We start from the raw sequence: 24,179 nt of genomic DNA on the forward strand, positions 1-24,179 counted from the left end.
GACAAAATGTTCCTAACAATCCGCCTATGTGATCGACTAGTCATCTCACATGACTCTATGGCACTTGAACTTGCCATCAATCGCCTCACACTCTAGTCACTTCGAGACGTCACCTCATACAAGTGACTATGGGCAAATACAATGCTAATCCGTGTTCACTTTAACGGGGTTCAATTGTCTCTACAACCCGTTTGGATGTAACAAAGTATAATAAAAGAGTTTTAAAGTAAAACTCGAACGACAAATGCGATTATCACATATGAATAGTCAATGCCTGATTACTATTTCATGTTCTATAATCTAATTTGATCTTGTACGTAGTTGTTCATTTCAATTCAATTGAAATGACATGACTCATCATGTTTAGCCTTTGAGAAGGCTTTGGTTAGTAGGTTTTATCAATTTCTTGTACCTTACTCAACCTCACTACATACTCGTTTTCCTTTGTAATGTATACATTTGCATCACAAAACTTTCTGAGTACGTGTCGAGATCCAATCAAGACATAGGCCTTCTATCCTTAGAACAGCTCCCACTGTTTTCGCAGTGTGCGGGACTCATCCTCTTGCACATCTCATGATTGCAAGTGTACTCAATTTCCGTTATAAATATCTCTCATTGTTCTTTATTGCCTAGAACGATTCTAGAAAATCTACTTCTTAATTAATATTGCCACAATGGTATCTTAACCATCCTAATGTGTTTTGATTATGGTTTTGTCGAAACCATGCGCAATCTCAATTGTCAATTGTCACTTGTGTAACACCCTTACACAAAATTGCATCATAAACACTTTGCATTATAGCCTTAATGCTTCTGCAAGCACTTAAGGGTAATCTTTATAGCTTACTTGGTAAAGATTACTTAAATTCGATTTTGAAAACAATTCATCATACTCAAAGCATATGAAGTGTTATACATCATTTCTTTTTAATTGATTCGGCAGCGGAAGCAAATGAAATCAATCAAATATGTTCAATTTAATTGAACTAGTCATGAATCTTATCAACATAAGACTTCTTACTGACGCTAATATCATGTGGATTTATCTTCATAAATCCGGATATTCAAGATGTATTATAATACTCCAAAAGTCTTAAATCATTCTCAATGATCAATATGTCATCCACATATCGGACTAATTAAAAATTCCGTAACTCCCACTAAACTCCATGTATAAACATAACTTCTCGACTTATCGAGAAATGTTTTATCGCATGATCAAAATGTTGATTCCAACTCATTGATGTCCTACTTAAGACCCTCTCTTAAGTTCCACATTATCTTAGGATTGCAAGAATCTACAAAACTCATGACATGTATTGAATACATTCCTTCTTTTAAAGAAGCGGGTTTTAGATTCACTTGCTACGTATTTCATAACCTCATAATGAAACACAATCCTTAAGAAGATCCAAATAGACTTAAGCATTTAAATTAGTGCAAAACCCTTTGCAACCAATCTTGCTTTGAAATATCTCTTTATTAGTGCAAAACCCTTTGTCACTAATCAAGCCTTTTATTTCGGATTCTCATGACTCTAAGCCTTATATTGAGTTGTGACTTAAACACTCTTATGTAAGTCATTCGTTCATTACTTTCTAGAAGTAATTAACTTGAATCAAACAATTTCTTTTGTAAGTTATAAGCTCTTTACTTTCTTAAAAGTAGCATGAATTCATCATTTTTAGCAAGTGACGAATTTAACCTCCTAGGTTTTTGAAGAAACAATGTCTTACACAAAACGTCTCATGTAGCCAAGAAAGACCAGAGAATGCAACATAACATTCTCTGTAGCATTCTTTGTGGCTCTTGAATAATTTCTCCCACTCTGTCTTCTAAAAATAAACTTGTATTTTAGAAAGACAGCTTCACGAGCCGCAAAAACCCGTCGTACTCGTGATAATTGAAAAGGGAAAATGAGCATTTGTTTCTTGTGAAAACTTACAACCATGGTACCCTTACCATTTCATATCTCATATGATTCGATTTAGTGGAAAAATAATCTAGACAAAAATGATAAAATCCCCAAAAGGATCAAGTAACTCAAAGTAACTTGATTGAAGTCCAAACCATATCGAATAGCGTTTGATTTCTTATCCAACCACACATTAATCCATAATGCGTGCTAAGAGAGATTAACTTGTGATTCTATATCACATTCTCTTTGGCTTATATCAAAGTCTTCACTTTGATAATCCCATCACGACTAAATCGCGTTTCCTTGAACTCTTTGAACTTTTTCAAAGATTTCTCTATTTACCTTATTAAGTGAACACATTAGGGTCAACTTAAATCGTTGGTAAAAGAAAATGATCAACCTATTTTGGATCAATGATTTGCAACCTCGATCTCCTTTTCAACCAAAAGGCACGAGACATCTTGCTTTGAATACAAGATACGCATATACCATTAACAATCTAATGGTTTCAAGAGTACTCGATAACTCTTTGCGTTCATCATTCCAAAATTTTAAGGTTTAATCTTGGGTTACCAATTTTGAGTCTTGCATCATCTTCATGATATATTATTCTAGTTTGGTTTAGAATATAATCACCTTGATAATGGGCTAGCCATACATCAAATCGTGGTGTATAGGGTCACAAAAGTGAAAACCTCTTTTGTATCTTAACAAGTTTATATATTCTTATTTAGAGTTTATGCACTTAATAATCATAATTAAGTACAACTTTAAATCCAAAAACTAGATTGAGTACACAATTACTCTATCTCTCGACATTATTGTTGCTAGTCGTCATATTCTAATCATCCTATGTATCAAGTACAATGATGAAAACCTCCACTGGTTTCTAATATTGACGAAGTGGTACTAGCAAAATTTATGTTTAATCAAATAAACACTTAAAGAAGAAGGTCCCATTAGATGTCCCACAACTAACTTGTTGATTCTTCAATAATTTGGGGCAGTTTCCTTTCTTGTGTCCAACATTTAAGACAATGGAAACTTTATTGGTCGGGATTGATAGGTTTAGTATCGTCATTCTCAACAACTTTACTTTTAACATTACCTTGTATCAATTCCATTATAATCTTTACTTCTTGAACCTTGTCCTCATCTTAACGGTTTAAGAGAATGCTCCCACTCATTTCAATGAGTCTTTGCTTTGAGTAGCAAAATTGAATTCATGAAGAACACTCTTCATTTGTTCGTTTTAGTCTTAAAACTTTCATTGAAGTGGTTGCGTTATTTTGGTCAATTACGAATTCTGAAAATCTAATCACCAAAACAATTTATCGCTTCAAGGTACTTAATTCAATTAAGCATATGAAACATAGTGCATTGTAAGTAGAAGTGTTAGTCAAGAATCAAAAACCTGTTTGATAATGAATAACTTTAATCTATACTCTTTACAAGAGATCCTTATCAATGGTTCATTTGAGGTTTTAGAAGCAAATTCATATTTGTCTTTAGTTATAATGTTTTAATGGAGATTCGTTATCAAAATCGAAATGATATCGTATATGAATTGTGGTAAAGAAATAGAACAATATAAAACGGAATAGTGGAAAACTTAACATTTATCGTTTTATTAATACTTGGAAAAACAAGTATAGCATTTACATAGTGACCTCTACCCAACTATGATAAATGATTCCAAGACCCAAATTCATATCAACTTAGGCACGGGGTAGCCGATGCAACCTTCATTAATATAACTCGGTGGATTAACCTTTTAATCGATTCTACTTTTAGAACTCTTGGTCGATAAAATTACTCTAATGTTTATCTATAGCCCAAAACACATCAACAAGGGCACGGGGTAGCCGATGCAACCCTTATCAATTACTTTTGTTGAGTTCAATCCAAATTTCGAATAAATGTGTCCATTATCCAAACCACATCAACTTGGGCACGGGGTAGCCGATACATCCCTTATCAACATGAATTCGGTGGATTAACATTCATCACCCACTTCCCCTACGTAACAAGGTTTGTACCCGGGGTAGCCGAGTGCACTCCCTCGCGAAATAGGTTTTCATGGTTTCTACTATTTGGTAAGGCTATGTCTCAATTAATTGTTTTAGCGAGAGGTCATGCCAATTTATTATCTATCACGTTTTAAGTGAACTAAAGCGGTGAACTACGATAATTTGAATTGACACGGTCGATAAACTCGATAAGATAAAAATGCATGTTTAAGTTATGGCGATTTAGCGATGCATGTGACATAAAATAAAATGCAAGCATAAAGATAAATAAATCCTAGTATGGCCTTTCCTAAAATAGAAAAACTATTTAACTATTACATATTCGGAAACCAACTCCATTGGTCCCTTGAACTTCGGTTGTGGCACGCATCTCGAGGTAACACCGTCTTTATGTATCGCCATTCTTGAAGAAATCCGTCTTTGGGAACTCCGGAATGAATAAAATTACATAATAAATTACATAATTTCCTATTATACATTTGTAACTAAAATAAAATAAATCTATTAAATTACAAAACGGTGATACGAGATCACAATAAAATTACAACCGAATCGATATTCCCATACATATCGGGAAATACCAATTAAATCTAAGGCCATACTAAGTAAAATTACATAATTCAAAATTACATAAATTAAAATTATGACAATCATAAAGAAAATGCAGCATTATAATATGTATGAACATGCTTAATTTTTTATGCTAAATCGCCTTTAATTTGCCAATATCGTATATTACTCGGTTTTTACGGATTTGCGTGATTTCAACATTTTATAATCACAAAAATACATAAACTCATATTTATGCATAAGTTAATTACCCTAACCTCTTAGGACTCAAAATATAGTCTTCACTAATAATTTGACCATAATTAACCCATATCTTATAAAATTGTTCATAAATGGACTAAAATTACAAAAATAAGCTATTAAACTTCAAATAAATCACAAAATTTCAAATAAATTCAAAATTAGAAATTTAAACTCATGAACATTCTGGAAAATTTCCATGACACTCATAATGTTCAAAATCTTAGGTTAAAAATTTCGAAATTTTTCCGGAAAAACAATGTTGCGGTTTATCGATTTTAATAAAATAATCATGAAAACATGGAAAAATTATTTTCACTAACTTTTCAATTTTAGATCTGAAAAAGATAATAAAATGCAACATTAGACGTTTTTCCTAAGTCATAGATTATGTTTTATTAATTTTCCACTAATAATGTCACTATTTATGCTATTTTTCTTCAAAAATCCATAAATCATGCAAAAAGACTTCTTTATAGCCAATTATTTTACACACATCTTGTAAAATTGCATGTGACAACATATTAATTTTCTATGACCAGATTCGAAATTTAACTCATATTAACCTATTTTTCACCTAAATCCGAATTTAATAATGAAAAATTCATTTTTCGAGCATAACAAGTCCAAAAATTATGAAAATTTACAGGTTATCTCAAAATAATATATGTGACAACATATCCAAAAATCAACTTAAAATTCGAAGTATAGCTAATTTTAGACCAAAAATGACATTTTTACTCATAAAATCACATTTAAATGCCATTAATGTAAAATATGAACAATAAAAATCCGTAAAATTAACCAAAATATCCTAAAACATTTTAGGACCAGAAATTTTAACATGCATGGACTAATTTCGTGATATATCATAATAACACAAAATTTACAAGTTTTATTTGTTATTCTTGTAACTCGGAAAAACTTTTAACCGATTTGCATGCAAACAACCGTGGCTCTGATACCAATTGAAGGAAAATGTAGATCTATATACACTAACATACTCATATATGTCTTAATTAATTTGTCATAAAATTAAATATGGATTTTATGCATGCAAACAAATAAACAAAATAGAGAAGAAATCATATTCTTACAATGGTATTTCGGTTCAATGGGCACAAAAGAAGTCTCCTTTTCTTTTGTTCTTGAGCTTTCCTTTAATGGAAGAACAAGATCCAAGTGTAGGATCTCTCCTTAGGAATAATACCCAAAGCTAACCCTTAATCTAATTAATATTATTTGATCTAGTATAATATTAATCTTATGAAAAATTTGAACCAAAAATGTTTGGTTTTAGGCTCTCAAAACCGGTTGAGAGAAGAGGAGAGGAAGAGAGATTATTTTTGTCTCACTAAAATAATTTTGTGATAAGAATGAATAATTATTTTCCACACACTACTCCATATAGTGAATAATAGAAAAATAAGAAAAAGAACCCTTGTTCTTTCCAAGGGAGAACCGGGTAGGGTGGAAGGAAATGGCCTATGCATGGCCTTTGTGCTCTTACACAAAAGGCACTAGGTATGCATGCCTAAATTAGAGTAATTATCATTATGCTTACCACTAACTTAAACAAACACAATATTTGTTTAAACAACCTCCCATTTTCGGCACATATGATAATATGAGATCCATATTATTTTTGTCAAATGTCAATATGTCACATGTCATATGTGACATAAATTTGTTATGTAATTTTTAACATGTTAAAAATCAACGTATTAATAAAAAATACGTCACATACAAAAATTGACTTAGTAATTTCATAATTACTTGTGCCAAAATATTTTACCAATTTATAAATCGTATTTATAATCATTCATTCAAATTTAATTGTTTCTGTAAACAATAATTTCATCCGAGTAATGATACAATTCAATTACTCAGACCGTATCTCATTTAATCACATTTCAATTTGATACGTAAATTTTACTTCCAAAATCGTCCGTCAATTTTTCAAGTAATTTAATTAACTCGTAACATTATACGATTAATTAAATGATCAATTAAGAGTATTGCCCTATAGGTATGACCTAGGGGTCAATCGATCACCACCGTCACACGACAGTAATGTCAAACTCTAGTCAGCCAATCATTACCGATATATGTTGACCAGTTGACAGTAACAAAATTACTTCCCAATTGTATTCTTTAAAATGAGATTTAATAATGATATTTAAATCACATGATCGCACTATTGTTGAGGACACATTTCCCAACAAAGTCACCCCAATTAGTAACGAGGGTGCCTTATATTTGAAGCATAGGAGTTTTTTTTCATTTTTGTTACTCCTTTCTTTTCTTTTGATGCATTTGCAAACTTTTTGACTTTTCATTTCATTTCTTGAACTCAAATTTGAATAATTTTTGTGCCCATTCCCTTTGATGACAAAATATATGGTAGAACATGGATGAATGATGGTTGCATGGTTTCAAGGGTCACCTTGGAATAAACGGTAGCCAATGAGTTATCACACCACAAGGTACTCTTGACTAGACCTTAATACATGGGTCAAAGGATACTAGCATGACACATCCTAGGGTGTTTTACAAGTATTCTAACAAGCAAAGTCTTAAGAAGAAAAAGCATCTACTAGGGCCTATATACATTTGTCAAGCTTCCCAAATAGACGGTTTCACAAAATTTTTCCTAAATGCAACTATATGCCATGATGCAACTAACATATATGTACATCCGAATGCATATGCTTCTACCAACTAGTATGCCAAATAATCTAAATGCAAGTCCTAAATTCACATTGTTTATACCGCATCAATCAAAATAAAGCCACGTAGTCATTAACATAAAGAGGAAAAAGGAGATTGGAAAGATCATACCATGCGGTCTTCAATATCCTCATGTCTCGGATGTGGCGTAGTCAATCAATGTGAACAAGGATGAACAAACACAATATATACAAAACAATATATACAAGACTATACTACAAGGGAAATGAACTTGGTTTTTGGATTTTCAATTTTTGCAATTTTTTTGGATTTTTCGAAATTTTTGATTTTTTTGGATTTTGTATAAAAGTCAAGTTAGAATTTCCCATCCCCACACTAGTATGGGTATTGTCCTCAATGGCCAATACGATAGGAAATTATGCAATGAATATGCATGATTTCTAAACTAAATGCAAACTATACTAAACTACACTACATGATGCATGTGTTTTTGTTATGGCGGAGAGCATAATTTAAATTAGCTCCCAATGCATATGCATGGACTTCCCCAAACCAAAATAGACATTATTTCTAATGTCATGAATTTCGGGGAAGTTCATGCACATGGAATGCAATGCATGAAACTAAAGATTGTCATTTTGGATTTTATCATTCGGGAACAATAATAATGAACACCTCAATGAAGCCAAGGTGTTAGTCCTCCAATGTTGCTAGGACTCCACAAAAAATGATCAAGATAAAATAAAAAACAAGAGAAGTAGACAAACCATAAGGGAAGTGTAAGAATGTAGGAGCCTTCAAAGTTTGCTAATCCTCACCCATCGTATCATCATCATCATCTTCTTCCTCTCTTGAGGCATCATCAACCTCCATAGATGTGGAATCATGTCCACTCTCACTTTCACTTGCTTGTTCTTCCTCACTTTCCTCTTCCTCTTCTTGGACTTATTCTTCTTGAACCTCTTCTTCTTCTTCTTGGTCACCACCCTCTTTAACAACCATTTCCTCTCCACCCGGCCTACCACCACTAGGAATGCTAGGAAAGAATACTTCCCTATCCACCCAACTAGGCAAAGGACAAGACGGATCAAGAAGTCCTTGCCTAGCTAGATGTAAGAGGGGCGAATATTGGGCCTTGTAAACATCCACTCTATCATTGTAAGCTTGCTTATGCATTTCCCTCATGAGTAGAGTCAAGTAATCATTTCCCACTGTGACATCTTTGGGTTTGAACTCGCGGTCTCCAAATGGGTAAGGTGAGGTGATAATGGAGGAGGAGGGCTCGGCAATTTCGCCCCTTTGTTGTTGAATGATATACTCGGTCTCTTCGGAGAGTGGGAGGAGGTAGTTCGGTCGGTGAACATTCAATCGGCAAATTTTGGAAGGCAAGGTGAAGGATCTAGCTTCATTTGTTAACCACCCATATTTGTTGTCATGAGTGTCGTGCTTGACCCACTTAAACTTGTGAATCATGGTGTCCATATCAATAAGATGGCCTCCTTTAACCGGCACATAAGTGTTGTTTTTGTTGAAATTTCGATTGAAATGCTTAGCCAAATGGGTAACTAGTCTTCCATTGACAATAAAGGCGGTGCCTTCTTTGCCACAATCGACATTAAGCCATCGTTGAACCAAAAGTCTTAGAGCATTGTATGGCTTGGTAAATTCCCTTCCAATGTTCAAGGTCGACTCAAGAAGAATACAATCGAGTTTGGTAAGATGATTTGTGCCATTTCTAGCTATCAAAGTATTTCCAATGACCTTGTGCCATACTCTAATGCCCGGATGGTGGACTAAGAGAGCACGACAATCATGAAAGCGTAAGAATTTCTTTCCGGAAATTGCCATCCAAAGAGGAGCGGGGTCATACTTGATAGGAGTCTTTGTATATTTCGGGTTATCACTAAGGCCTAATATCTTACCCGATTCGCCATAAGTTATGCGTATATCAACATTTTCAAGACGAAACTCGATGTTGGTTTGAGTCTCCACCCTTGTGACTTTCAAAGAACTTAAAATTCCAAGGTGAGGGAGGGGTATGTTAATTCTTTCATTGTAAACAATTTACCCAATCCCATAGACTCAAAGAAGGTTTTGGTTTGTTCAAAAACACCCAACTTTGACAATGCATCTTCACAAATAAACTTAGTAGGCATGATGGTTTTCTTAGCAAAGAGAATGAATTTCTCCCTATGAGAGTCGGAAGTGAAAATTACCTCCGGATAATTGGATAATTGTTCAATGACCGGAGTTGTTGATGTTGTAGCTTCCATAGGGGGATCTTGTTTTTGAACCTCCAACCTTGCCTCATGGACTACCAAAGCCTTTGACAATTGTTTTGCTTGAAGAGCTAGTTGCCTTTTGGAAAGTGTCTTCTTTTGGGTGCCTTGTTGCCTTCTTTAGTTCTTGCTATTCTCCTTTGCTTGATTACACCAATGAAAGATTGAAATCTTCAATTTTTAGTAATGCCCAAATTGATTTAGGATGAATGAATGTTGCTTTGTATCCTAAAAATCGACTCAAAACTTGAAGATTTTGGTGTTTGAATCACTTGTTGTTGCAAAAGGAGTGATTAATTTTTGTTGTGAGGAAGTTTGGATTTGATTTGGTCGAGTTTGGTTGAGGAAATTTGTTTTTGTGGATGGAGAGGATGAGGGTTTTGGGGTTTTTGGGTTTTGGGTAGTGTTTGTATGTAGAAGAAATGAGAATGAAAGGGAGAAGAGGGCTTTAAAAGACCCGTTATATTTGAAACTGCAGGGGAAGACGAGCGGACCAGGTGTCGGGACGCTCGGATTCTTCAAAATTTGGCTCAGAAAAAGACGCCACAGGACGAGCGAATTCCTGGAAAGACGAGCGGATTCTTCGTGGTGAGACGAGCGTCTTTCTGGGTGGACATTCGGATTCCTTTACATAGAAAATCCCAAAATTTTGCAGCAAAAAGACGAGCGTCTTTTGTGAAGGACGACCGTCCAGAATGAGACGAGCGGTTTCTCAGCTGAGGCGCTCGGATTCATAGTCAGACCAAATTTTTTATTTCTGCAGCTCTACCAGACGAGCGTCTGGTAACTTGGACACTCGGGTTTCTTCAGGACGAGCGGATTGTCCATTTGGCCGCTCGGATTCTTCCTTGATGATGCGTGTCTTTTTTATAAGGTTTTCACCTCATTTTTACACGCATTTCTGTGCCTTTTATGTAGCATCTGGCTACAAATACCCCCCGAATATTCTACTTTGGTCCGTTATTTGTAATTTGCAGGAATTGATCGAAGAGAAGCTAAATCGAGCCTTAATTGTCCCAATTGTATGCATTCATGGAAAATAAGGAGCCGAAGCTGGGAAATCTAACACTTGGAAGACGCATGAGCTGAGTTCGGGAAGCAATTCAAGTCCTAACGTGCCTATATAGCTCGATCGAGTGATTAACTACTCGATCGAATGCTCTATATACTCAGGATTGGTCGATCGACCAGTTTAAGGAGCCATCGAGGAGTTTTTGCAAGAGCTGCTCGATCGAGTGATTTGTATCCCCTCGATCGAGTGGTTTGGTGATGATATTGCTCGATCGAGTAGATTATTCCTACTCGATCGAGTGGTTTCGTGTGCTTTAGCTAATTTCCGCCTAATCATACTATGGGCTTTTGTAATTAGTCCATAGATTAGGTTTTAGGATGGATTTCTAGTATAAGACTGGAGAAGAGTAACTACGTTACGGCTCTCTTCGACACTCACGTTAGTTTGACTCTATTTTGTCACTGTTCTTTGGATTTGTGCCCTTCTTTTACTTTTGCTACTCGGATTTGGGATACGATTGGTATTTTCGTTCTACTGTTATTCTTAATTTCATTATTGCTTTTAATTCTTCCCTTCTTCTAAATTGTTATCATTGCTTCAATTGAATTGTTGTCAGTTTTATCATTATGTCTAGTTTTAATTATCCGTTCGTTGTTATTGATAATTCAATGGTTATGAGTAGCTAATTTTCTTTTGCTAAGACTATAGGGGATCCGTAATATGAAGGGAGAGTAATCGATTTATTAGGTTAATCTTTGGTCTTGTCTTTGTTGGTTAAATGCTACAAGTAATTGTATCTTTCTAATTGAGTCGACGCAATTAGACCTATAATTCCTAGTGATCCTTGACCTGGACCGAAAGGTTGGAAAAGGTAGACTAGTAGCGAACAATAGAGTATTGCAGTGAGGACGAAAGTTAAGCTGTTTACACTTTAGGGTGAATTAAGGACCGAAAGGTGACGTTCGCTACCCCTTAGACCGTATTTGCATTGACCTGAGACCTAGATTACTCGACCAGACGATTATGGTGAACCGTTTGTCTTAGCTATTTTTCTCTATCTGTTATTTCCTCCCTTTTATTTCTCTTTCCCTTATTCTCTTTAGTTAGAAAATCACATTTTATAAACCCCCAATTTGGTTACTTGACGAACTTAGATTTAGCTGACATTTTCCTACCTCTCTGTGGATTCGACCCGACTTCCCTAGCTATATTAGTTAGAGTCAGTTGGTTATTTTTGACAGGTACGCGACAGACGTGTCACTTGACCACACGGATTCAGGTCCATCCGTGGGTACTTCGTAACCCGTGTCATTTTCATTCTTCAATTCTCGTGTTCTTCATTGTAGGGGCACTACAAAGGCATGAATAGCCTAGGCAATTGCTATCCCCACACTAAGGTAAAGCACTACACATCAATAAAATCATAAGTCCCTCCCTCACTTCTCTCAAAATGATGAATATCTTGCTCAAGGAACAAAAATATAAATCCAAAAATGACAAAAATGCAATGTAATAATTGAAATGCAAGTTAGGGAGTTAGAATATTTACAAATGGTGGTTTAGGGAGGACTCCACCAAACTCTCATCCAATGTGAGATGTCAAGGGGGCATGTTCAAGGTGTTGTTGATGTTACTCAACACCTTGAAGAAGTAGTCTAAAGCTTGCTCATTATCATGATAAAGGTCCTCAATAGATCTTTGCACTTGTTGTTCTCCATGATGGTCTTGGTTCATAGCATTACCAATATAGGGATTGAATATCTCTTCGAACTCATCATCCCAAAGACCGCAAACTTCGTCTACTTGATCACTAAAAATTTCTTGAGTTGATAGAGACAACTCTCCTTCTTTCTTATCTTGGCCAATGGGGCCATCTTCTTCACTTGTCATGGGCGAGCTTTTCAAGCTCTCATTGTTGATATTTCCTTGTTCTTTTGATGGAGCATTATCCACTTTCTTTTTCCATTGAAATTCCAACTTCCTCCTATCATCCTTTCGGCTATAGTGATCAACCATAAAATATGGCTCATGCAATTGGGGAGCTCTCATGGTCTTGTCAAGATTGAAAGTGATGGTTTCATCTCCCACTTCAAGGGCGAGCTCTCCATGCTTCACATCGATCACCACTCCCGCGGTGTGCAAGAAAGGTCTTCCTAAGATAATAGGAATGTTGGAGTCTTCTTCCATGTCAACAATAACAAAATCCACCGGGATGAAAAATTTTCCAATTCTCACGGGAACATCTTCCCATACCCCTCAAGGTGTCTTTGTCGATCTATCCGCCACTTGTAGCGTGATGTTGGTATATTTGAGTTCTCCCATTCCTAGCCTCTTGCTAACCGAATATGGCATGACACTAACACTTGCCCCAAGGTCACATAAAGCTTTGTTGATTGTAGTGTCACCAATAGTGCATGGAATGGAGAAACTTCCCGGATCCTTGAGTTTTGGAGGTGAACTCCCTTGAAGGATGACACTACTCACCTTAGTGAAGGCAATAGTCTCAAGCTTCCGGTTTGATTTCCTCTTCGTAAGGATGTCCTTCATGTACTTTGCATAGGCCGGAACGTGATTGATCAATTCCGTGAAAGGAATCGAGACTTCTAAATTCTTTACAATTTCCATGAATTTTCCAAGTTGGTCATCAAACTTAGGCTTAGCTTGACGACTCGGGAATGGAAGTCTAATCACAATGGGCTCCTTCTCTTTGGCCTTTTCTTCATTTTTCTTTGAAACTTCTTGATTGGTGGGTTCTTCTTCCCTAGAGTTTTGCACAACTCTTTCCTTGTCACTAGCTTCCACAACTTCATCCTCAACTTGCTTCTTTGGCCCTTCATATCTTGTACCACTCCTCAAGTGGATGGCACTAACCGTTTCTTGTCTTGCGGGATTACTTTGAGGTGGTAATTGCCTCTTTTGTCTTTGAATGCTTGAAGATGCTAGTTGGGTCATTTTAGTTTCCAACATTTTTGTGTGGGCTAGGATGTTGTTGATGGTGATGACTTTTGCTTGGCTATCTTTTTGCATTTGATTGAAAAATTCTTGTTGATTCTTTTGCATTTGGAGGACCGCTTTTTGAACATCAAAACCTTGGTCATTTTGTTGAATGTATGGAGTTTGATTTTGATAACCTTGGTTTTGGTTGAAAAAGGGTCTTTGATTTTTGTTTCTCATGGGAGGTGGGGTGTATGTTGGTTGAGGGTTTTGAACATTTTAGCTTTTGTATGAGAGATTTGGATGGAATTTGGTGTTTTCATTGTAATAGTTAGAATAAGGGGTACCGCTTTTGTATGCTTGAAAAGCATTCACTTGCTCATTTGTTCCCCTACATTCATGTTGGAGTTAGTGTCCTCCACAATAGTGCGTTAACATAATAAATCTCATTAATGGAATATCGTCAGATATTTAATTATTTGATCCTCGTCAGTTGATTAACGTAAATCGATAACGGTTGGCTGACTATAGTTTGACGTTATTGTCGTGAGACGGCGGTGATCAACTGACCCCTTTCGGTCACACCTATAGGAACGAACCCCAATAGACAACTAATTAATTGTATGAGATACAATTTATTTAGTCCCTTGATTTGTAGACTAAAAGGTTAGTCAATTATTTTAAGAGAGAATTCGAGTTGCGAACTCGAGGAACGACAGTTATTATTTAATTATGTGATAATTGAATAATAAATTTTGGGAGACGGGTTTTAGTTAATTAACTGTTAATTTACTAAAATTGTACTAATTGATTAATGTGATTAATATTAGTACGTAAATAATATGTGTAGTGGTACACGTATATTTACGGAGTGAATTGGACGAATTACTTATGGAAGTATTTAAACATGAAACGATGTTTAAAATAAAATTACACGTATTTGTGCGACAAATATAAGAACCAACATGGACCCGTATATGGGCAAGTGGACCGTGTAAAATAGAGTAGTGGATGATTACTCACATAATCATTTCACCTTACTTTATATACTACCATAATTTATCTTATATCAGATTTTGCATGTGATGTAAGATGAAAAATATAAGACAAAATTTGTCTACTCCAACACTCCACTTCCACCCGCCACTTTCCCTTCCTTTATACTTCATCCATTGTTCATTTCTACACTACATCATTTGTATGTTTTGCATGTGAACATAAAAATCATCATTTGTATCTTTACTAAGTTTGTTAGTAAATAAATTTTATTACTAAGACTTGTTAGTAATATTACAAATAATATCAAGGGTATAATAATAATAAGTTCTAGTTAAATACTTGTTATTATTTTTGGGTAAGTTCTTGGGTGCAACAAGAAGGAGATCTTCTCTTTGAAGATTTGTAAAGAGGATCATCCATTTGGTATAAGCTCAAGAACTAGCTGGTAAGGTGAACTAGATAGTTTGTGCCCTTTTTACCACAAAATCAATGTAAGGAAATTGTTTTTCCTTATACTTTCATTTTTATGCTTTCATATTAGCATGCATGTTACATAGATCACCTAAATGATAAATTATGAGATAATTTAATTTTTATTAGTGAGTCTAATATGGATCTATGATCTTTTAAGTGGTATCAGAGCTTGGCTTGTAATTTGCATGTTGATTTTAAGCATTTTAATGAATTATGAGATAATTTATAAAAACTCAAAAATGGTGTTAGAAGAGGTTTTAGCACGAAATTTTTGGGACATGCATACCTACTGATCTTAAAAGGTTTGTGGTTAAGTTTGGTGATTTTTGAAGTTATTTTGCTATTTTTAATGATTTGTGGTAGAAAACCGAGTCAAAATGTCGTATTTTAGTTAAAAATTGACTAAAAATAGTTAATAGTTGATTCGGTGCATGGAGTTTTTATGGTATTTCATGCATATTTTCTACCGATTGTATGAAAAAAGTTGAAGGCTGGTTCAAATTTTTTGCATGTTTATTGATTTTATGAGATAAAAGTCGATAAAAGTGAAATTAATTAATCATAATTTCGAAACATTTGATTCTGCCCATGATAAATTTATGTACATTTAAAAATATTATTTAAATATTAAAAGTAAATTTTAATATGTGTTTTCACTTTGTTTTGATGTATATTGGTTTTAGTGGTTAAAAACCGATAAATATCGATCTTTTTCTTCATAAAATTTATCCGGAATTTTTGGGGAAATGTTTTTGACATTTTGGTGTTCTTGGTAGTGTTACAGAATATTAAAAAAAAATTCAATTGTTTGGGTAAATTTTCAATTATTTTGGATTTTTACTTAAAAATTATGATTTTCCTGATTAAATTAGCAAAATATCACCAAATTAAACTAATTATTCATCATAAAATTAGTGAGGACTAATTTTGAGGTTCAAAACAGTTTGGACAATTATTTTGGACTTAAATGAGATTTAAGAGTTGATTATTGATTTTTACATGTTAAAAATCGATTAAATCCACAAAACCCGAGATGGATACCAACGAATGATAGATAGGGCGATTTTGGCATCATTTTAAAGCATTTTAAGCATATTTATTTTATTTGAATGAATTATTGTCATTTATTTAAAGTATTTATCTTGTTGTACCTAGTATGGCCTAGTTTAATTTTAATCGTTATTACCCGAAATGAATGGGAATATCGATTTGTTTGTAATTAAACACGATCTCGTATCGTCGGTTTGTAATTAATTAATAGTTTTATTTATTTTATTAATTAATGTATAATAGGAATAGCTATGTAATTCAATTGTAATAGTTATTCTTACCGTCGTTTCCAAAAGACGGATTACATCGAGACGGAGTCTATTTTTGGAAGGTGTTCCAAATCCCACAAGAAGGAGCCACTTTTGGAATGAAGAGGCAAGGGACCAAGAAGTTGGTTTCCGAAATGTAACAGACTAGTTTTTATTAACTAGGTGGCGATACTAGGTTTATTTATATGCTTACTTGTTTGCTTGTTTTTATTTTCGCTCATGCCAAAATCGCCATTCACATGCATTTTATTTTCGGGGTTGTCAATTCACGTCATTTAAATTCACCGATTTAGTTCACTTATAGGGAATTTATGACTAAATTGACAAGATCTCTCACATAACTAAAATTGAGATTAGCCTTACCAATTAGTAACACCTATGAATCTCTTGTTCATTAGAGCCACGCTCGCCTGCGGGTGTTCTCTTTTTACCTTGGGTAAGTAGGGTGGTAAACGGTTATCACACGCTAAAATTGGTTGGACTCAACGGGATATAAGACGGTCTTGTGTTCCGGAGCTAGTAGATGGATTTAAGGAAATTCGTCGACAAAAAGTTCTAGAGGTAGAATTAGTCAACGTGACTTACCGAATTTACGCAATTATGGGATGTTTCGCCCAAGCGATGCTCATTTTGTTTAATATTTGGGTCTTGGAATCATTTATTTAATTTAGTGGGAGGTCATTATATAAATACTAAAACTTGCTAAACATGTTTTTACAAGTAATTTTTAAAACAATGAATGTTAATTTTTCCTTTTTGTTGTAGCATTTTAATTCGCAATGACAACTTCATCAACTCCATCGACTACTTCACTAGGCAAAGATTCATGGCTAAGCTCCGTAATGGACAAATGTATTTTAAAAGATGACGGTAGTAACTTTCTTGAATGGGAATCCAACATCAAAAGTGCCGCGTTGTCCGACAATATGCTCACTTACTTGACCGATGCTTCTCCTATCGAGCCCGGTGCAAGGGCTTCATCGGCGGTGCAGACCGCCTATGATGACCATGTGAGGATGTCGAATGATATCAAGAATGTGTTGATATGGTCGATGTCGCCAAAGCTCAAGCTATCATGCATTTCTTTAAATGCGTACGAGATATTCACTCGTATGATCACTATGTTTTCACAAACAGCTAAAGTCCGTCAATACGATGCGGCGGCACGCTTCTTTGAAGCTAAGCTTGAGAGGGGCCAAAAGGTTGGTCCTCATGTACTCAAAATGGTCGAATATGTTGACATCCTAGAGCGTCTAGGGTGTAAGATTCCTAAGACTCTTGTGGTGGATCATATCCTCCACTCACTCCCCACCAAGTTTGCCCACTTTAGGGTAAACTACAACATGAATGACATGGATAAGAGTTACCATGAAATTCATGCACTCCTCACCCAAGCGGAGAGGGATATGGAAGCTAGTGGGAGTGAAAAAGGAGATGTTTTAACCATGAAGTTAAAGAACATGTCCCTTGGAGTCAAGAAAGGAAAAAGGAAGGAAAAGTCCCAATTCAAGAAATCGTCAAAGAAAAATGACAAGGGAAAGGGGAAAGCCGTTGAGAATGGCAATCCCAAGGCAAAAAGTGTCAAGCTCTCCGAGGTCGAATGTTTCCATTGTAATGGGAAGGGGCATTATAGGAGGAGTTGTCCCAAATACTTGGAGGATCTCAAGGAAGGGCGTGTGACGCCAATTGGTATGATTTCTTCTCTCTATGAGATAGACGTTAATTATGCTTGTCCTTCCACTTGGGTACTTGATACCGAATGTGGCTCTCACCTTTGTAACCATTTACAGGGTTTAAGGGACGTGCAAGCACTAGCAAAAGGTGATGTGGATTTCCGCATGGGCAATGGAGCTAGAGTAGCCGCCGTTTCCGTGGGGACCTATGTGCTCACATTAGCTAGTGGTTTAGAGTTGTATTTAAATAAGTGTTATTTTGTACCAACTTTAACTAAGTACATCATCTCCATTTCCGCGTTAGACGCGGAAGGCTTTTGTTTTATGATTAAGGACAAGTGTTGTACTTTTTCTTTTAATGATGTGGTTTATGGCAAGGCCATTTCAATTGGAGGCATTTATGTTTTAATTGATGTTAATGACGTTTATCATGTGGAAACTAAAAAGCTCAAAACGGGTGATCCAAACGAATCCTACCTTTGGCATTGTCATTTAGGCCACATAAACGAAAGACGAATTAAGAGACTTGCTTCATCAAAAGTGCTCAAACCATTTGGTTTCGAATCTTATGGTACATGCGAGTCTTGCCTTCTAGGCAAGATGACTCGTGCACCTTTTGTGGGAAAAGGGACACGAGCTAGTGAGGTTTTGGCTCTCATACATACGGATGTGTGTGGACCATTAACCATCACCGCTAGAGGAGGTTTTCACTACTTCATTACTTATACTAATGACTTAAGTAGATATGGGTATGTCTACTTAATGAAGAACAAGAGTGAAGCCTTTGACAAGTTCAAAGAGTTTCAAAATGAAGTAGAGAACCAATTGGATAAAAAGATAAAGACCCTACGGTCCGACCGTGGTGGTGAGTATTTAAATATTGAATTTGATTCACACCTAAAAGATTGTGGTATAGTATCACAATGGACTCCTCCTGGCACACCACAATTAAATGGTGTGGCCGAAAGGAGAAACCGAACTTTAGTTGATATGGTTCGGTCTATGATGAGTCTAACTGAGCTTTCTAGTTAATTTTGGGGTTTTGCCCTCTTGTCTGCAGTATTTTCACTAAATCGAAGCCTGACTAAAGCGGTCGATAAGACTCCATATGAGATATGGACAGGGAAAGTCCCTCATTTGTCATTTATGCGTATTTGGGGTTGCGAAGCATACGTCAAGATCAAGTCTGACAATAAGCTTGCACCCAGGTCTGAAAAATGTCTTTTTGTAGGATATCCAAGGGAAACACGTGGCTATTACTTCTACAATAAACACGAGAACAAAGTGTTTGTGGCTCGTGATGCTGTCTTCCTAGAAAAGGAGTTTATTTCTAGGAGACAGAGTGGGAGAAAATTTGAACTTGAAGAAGTTCGAGAGCCACAAACCGAGAATGAGGTAGAGGAGAACGTAGAGGATAGCATTCCCTCTTCCTCTGAAACGGTAATTGTTCCTAGAAAGTCAAGTTGGATTTCTAATCCACCTGATCGCTACCTTGGTAATATCGAAGAGGATGGTGTTTTGTTACTTTTGGAAAGTGATGAACCCACTACCTACAAATCGGCCATGTCTAGTCCCGACTCCTCGCTTTGGCTAGAAGCCATGCGGTCTGAAATGGATTCCATGTACGAGAACCAAGTATGGGACTTGGTGGATTTACCTGAGGGAGTGCAACCCCTTCAGTGTAAATGGATATATAAAATTAAGCTCGGCGTGGATAAACATGTGGATGTTTACAAAGCTAGATTGGTGGCAAAAGGTTTCACCCAAGTTCATGGTTTACACTATGACGAAACCTTCACTCCAGTCGCTATGCTTAGGTCAATTAGGATAATCTTAGCGGTTGCCGCATTTCATGATTATGAGATTTGGCAAATGGATGTCAAAACTGCCTTCATGAATGGGATTCTAGAAGAAGAGGTGTACATGATACAATCTGAAGGTTTTGTGGATACATCTAACCCTAAGAAGGTGTGTAAGCTCAAGAAGTCCATTTATGGTCTTAATCAAGCATCTAGGAGTTGGAATCATCGCTTTGATCATGTTATTAAACAATATGGTTTCGATAGAAGTGTGGTAGAACCGTGTTTATACATGAAGTTTAGTGGGAGTAAGGTTGCATTACTTGTCCTATATGTGGATGACATATTGCTCATTGGGAATGATATTCCATCACTCACTTCCGTTAAGGAGTGGCTAGGGAAACACTTCCAAATGAAGGACTTGGGAGAGGCACAACGAATCTTAGGTATCCGGATCTATAGGGATAGGTCCAAGAGGATACTAACATTGAGTCAAGAAGCTTAAATTGACAAAGTTCTTGACCGGTTCAATATGAAAGACTCCAAGAGAGGATTTCTACCTATGGGCCAAGGGATTACTTTGAACCAGTCACAGTCTCACTCCACCCCTAAGGAAATTGAACACATGAAGACCGTCCCTTATGCTTCCGCTGTTGGGTCTATCATGTATGCTATGATTTGCACTCGCCCCGACGTTGCGTATGCCTTGAGCATGATAAGTCGTTATCAAGCCAAGCCTGGTGAGAGTCACTGGATAGCCGTAAAGAACATCCTTAAGCATTTGAGAAGGGCTAAGGATTCGTTCTTAGTGTTTGGAGGAGAAACTGAGTTGCATGTAAAAAGTTACACGCACGCAAGTTTCCAAACCGATTGGGATGACATGAAATCCCAATCCTGCTATGTGTTATGCTAAATGGAGGAGCTGTTTGCTGGAAGAGCTTCAAGCAAAGCGTTACCGCGGATTCTACAACAGAGGCTGAGTACCTTTCAGCGTCTGAGGCTGCGAAGGAAGCTGTTTGGATTAGGCAATTCATGGAGGGGCTAGGAGTAGTCCATTCCGCCAAAGATCCTATCACTCTATATTGTGATAACAGTGGAGCTATTTTTCAAGCCAAAGAGCCTAAGTCTAGTAACAAATCTAGACACATTGAAAGGAAATACCATGTAATTAGAGATTATGTGGAAAGGAAGGAAATTGACATTTGTAAGGTTGGGACAGATGATAATATTGCTGATTCTTTAACCAAGCCTTTATCAAAGGCTAAGCATGATGGTAATGTCGTCGCTATGGGATTGAGACGAGTACCAGATTTTCTTTAGATTATGGATATGTATTAATTGGATAGTGTATCTCTTATTATATATATAATAATCACATTCATTGTTTTCGCATTCATTTCTTTTATGAATCTTTTATTTAGTGTGACTAAATTATTAATACCTTGTTTATCTGAATAAGTTATGGAGACAATGTTAAACACTATTCAACTGAATAAGATGAACATTGTATTTTGTCCCTAGTCACTTAATGAGGTGACGTCTCGGAGTGACTAGATTTTAAGTCGATTGATGGTTGTTCAACACCATAAGGTCATATGTGATGACTGGTCGATTACATAGGCAGAGTGTGTGACACTTTGCCGGACAGTGACCATTTAGAGAGTCCCTAAGTTCTATTATAGACGCCTGGTCGTGACGGGGATCTCTAAGATGTTCTAATGAGTCGATTCTTTTGACTGGAGACTATTATCTGAGCAAGTGCAGTTTCCGAGTGACTTTGGTTTTTGTCCTAGGTCGTGCCGTGAAAGGAGGCCAAAAGGGCATTTACTAGGTCATGGTGAGCTGTATTGTGCAATTGGATAAATAGGGCATACATGAATTGTCCACCCACGTTGGGTAACTATATCTCAAGGCCACTCGAGGAGTTAATGACTACAAATGCATGGCCACGCTCGGAAGTAATCTGTGAGAGATTTTTCCGGTCAGGTAGTCACACTCCCGATCGAGAAAACCACTCGCGATATGTTCGTGTGCAAGTGCGACCTGAAAGACACCTTGCATTGAGTGGGAGATTAAAACGGACAAGAGAATTGGTAGCGCACACCTTGTGTCGGACAAGTGGGAGATTGTTGGAGTTAGTGTCCTCCACAATAGCGCGTTAATATAATAAATCTCATTAAAGGAATATCGTCAGATATTTAATTATTTGATCCTCGTCAGTTGATTAACGTAAATCGATAACGGTTGGCTGACTAGAGTTTGACGTTATTGTCGTGAGATGGCGGTGGTCAACTGACCCCTTTCGGTCACACCTATAGAAACGAACCCCAATAGACAACTAATTAATTGTATGAGATACAATTTATTTAGACCCTTGATTTGTAGACTAAAAGGTTAGTCAATTATTTTAAGAGAGAATTCGAGTTGCGAACTCGAGGAACGACAGTTATTATTTAATTATGTGATAATTGAATACTAAATTTTGGGAGACGGGTTTAGTTAATTAACTGTTAATTTAATAAAATTGTACTAATTGATTAATGTGATTAATATTATTACGTAAATAATATGTGTAGTGGTACACGTATATTTACGGAGTGAATTGGACGAATTAATTATGGAAGTATTTAAACATGAAACGATGTTTAAAATAAAATTACACGTATTTGTGCGACAAATATAAGAACCAACATGGACCCGTATATGGGCAAGTGGACCGTGTAAAATAGAGTAGTGGATGATTACTCACATAATCATTTCACCTTACTTTATATACTACCATAATTTATCTTATATTAGATTTTGCATGTGATGTAAGATGAAAAATATAAGACAAAATTTGTCCACTCCAACACTCCACTTCCACCCGCCACTTTCCCTTCCTTTATACTCCATCCATTGTTCATTTCTACACTACATCATTTGTATGTTTTGCATGTGAATATAAAAATCATCATCTCTCTAAAAATAATTATTCATCTTTACTAAGTTTGTTAGTAAATAAATTTTATTACTAAGACTTGTTAGTAATATTACAAATAATATCAATGGTATAATAATAATAAGTTCTAGTTAAATACTTCTTATTATTTTTGGGTAAGTTCTTGAGTGCAACAAGAAGGAGATCTTCTCTTTGAAGATTTGTAAGGAGGATCATCCATTTGGTATAAGCTCAAGAACAAGCTAGTAAGGTGAACTAGTTTGTGCCCTTTTTACCACAAAATCAATGTAAGGAAATTGTTTTTCCTTATACTTTCATTTTTATGCTTTCATATTAGCATGCATGTTTCATAGATCACCTAAATGACAAATTATGAGAGAATTTAATGTTTATTAGAGAGTCTAATATGGATCTATGATCTTTCAATTCACTTTGGTCATGTCCCAAAGTTCCACAATTCTCACATATCCTACTTGGGATTGATGAAGATGCCACTATGGCATTAACATGATGCTTTGGTGATTTTGAGGCTTCTTCAAGCTTAGCCATAGCCTTCTCAAACTTCAAGTTGATGGCATCAATATGAGCACTAAGTTGAGCACCCAATTGAGTAATAGAGTCCACTTCATGCTTTCCTCCTCTAGTAGCCTTGCGAGGTCTACTATATTGTGAATTATGGACCGCCATTTCCTCAATCTTGTTCCAAGTTTGATTATCGTGAACTTCGGTGAACATACCATTTGATCCCATGTTGAGAATGTTTCTTTAGTCTTCATAAAGACAATTCCAAAATTGTTGTACCAAGAACCACTCACTAATTCCATGATGAGGACATGAGCGACAAGTTCCTTTGAATCGCTCCCAAGCTTCATACAAAGATTCTTCGTCCCTTTGCTTAAAACCCGTAATTTGAGCTCTTAGCATGTTAGTCTTTTCTGGAGGGTAGAATTTTTTGTAGAAAGCTAGATCCAACTTCTTCCAAGAGTCAATTCCAAGAGCGGCCTTATCAAGGCTCTTCAACCATTGTTTCGCGGTACCAATTAGAGAAAAAGGAAATAAGACCCATCAAATTTGGTCTTGAGTCACTCCGGTTTGTGAAATCGCATCACAATAGTCACAAAAAGTCTCCATGTGAGAATGAGGGTCTTCACTAGGCATCCCCCCAAATTGGCTTCTTTCGACTAATTGGATAAATGCGGATTTTGCAATGAAATTTCCGGTTAAGTGTTGTGGTGTGGGAGTACCATTGGGCAGGTTCTCCTCGGTTAGTAGGGAATGTGATGAAAACTTAGGCATT

General features: G+C 36.1%; 1 non-coding gene across 1 annotated transcript; it reads left to right on the plus strand.

The window, feature by feature from the left end:
- The first annotated feature begins 23,699 nt into the window (after positions 1-23,699).
- Positions 23,700-23,806, plus strand: LOC141610142 (small nucleolar RNA R71). The gene has a single exon (XR_012528039.1). It is a non-coding gene; the product is annotated as a small nucleolar RNA R71 (small nucleolar RNA).
- The last annotated feature ends 373 nt before the right edge of the window (positions 23,807-24,179 follow it).

This window comes from Silene latifolia, chromosome 10, assembly GCF_048544455.1.
Source record: "Silene latifolia isolate original U9 population chromosome 10, ASM4854445v1, whole genome shotgun sequence".
NCBI lineage: Eukaryota > Viridiplantae > Streptophyta > Magnoliopsida > Caryophyllales > Caryophyllaceae > Silene > Silene latifolia.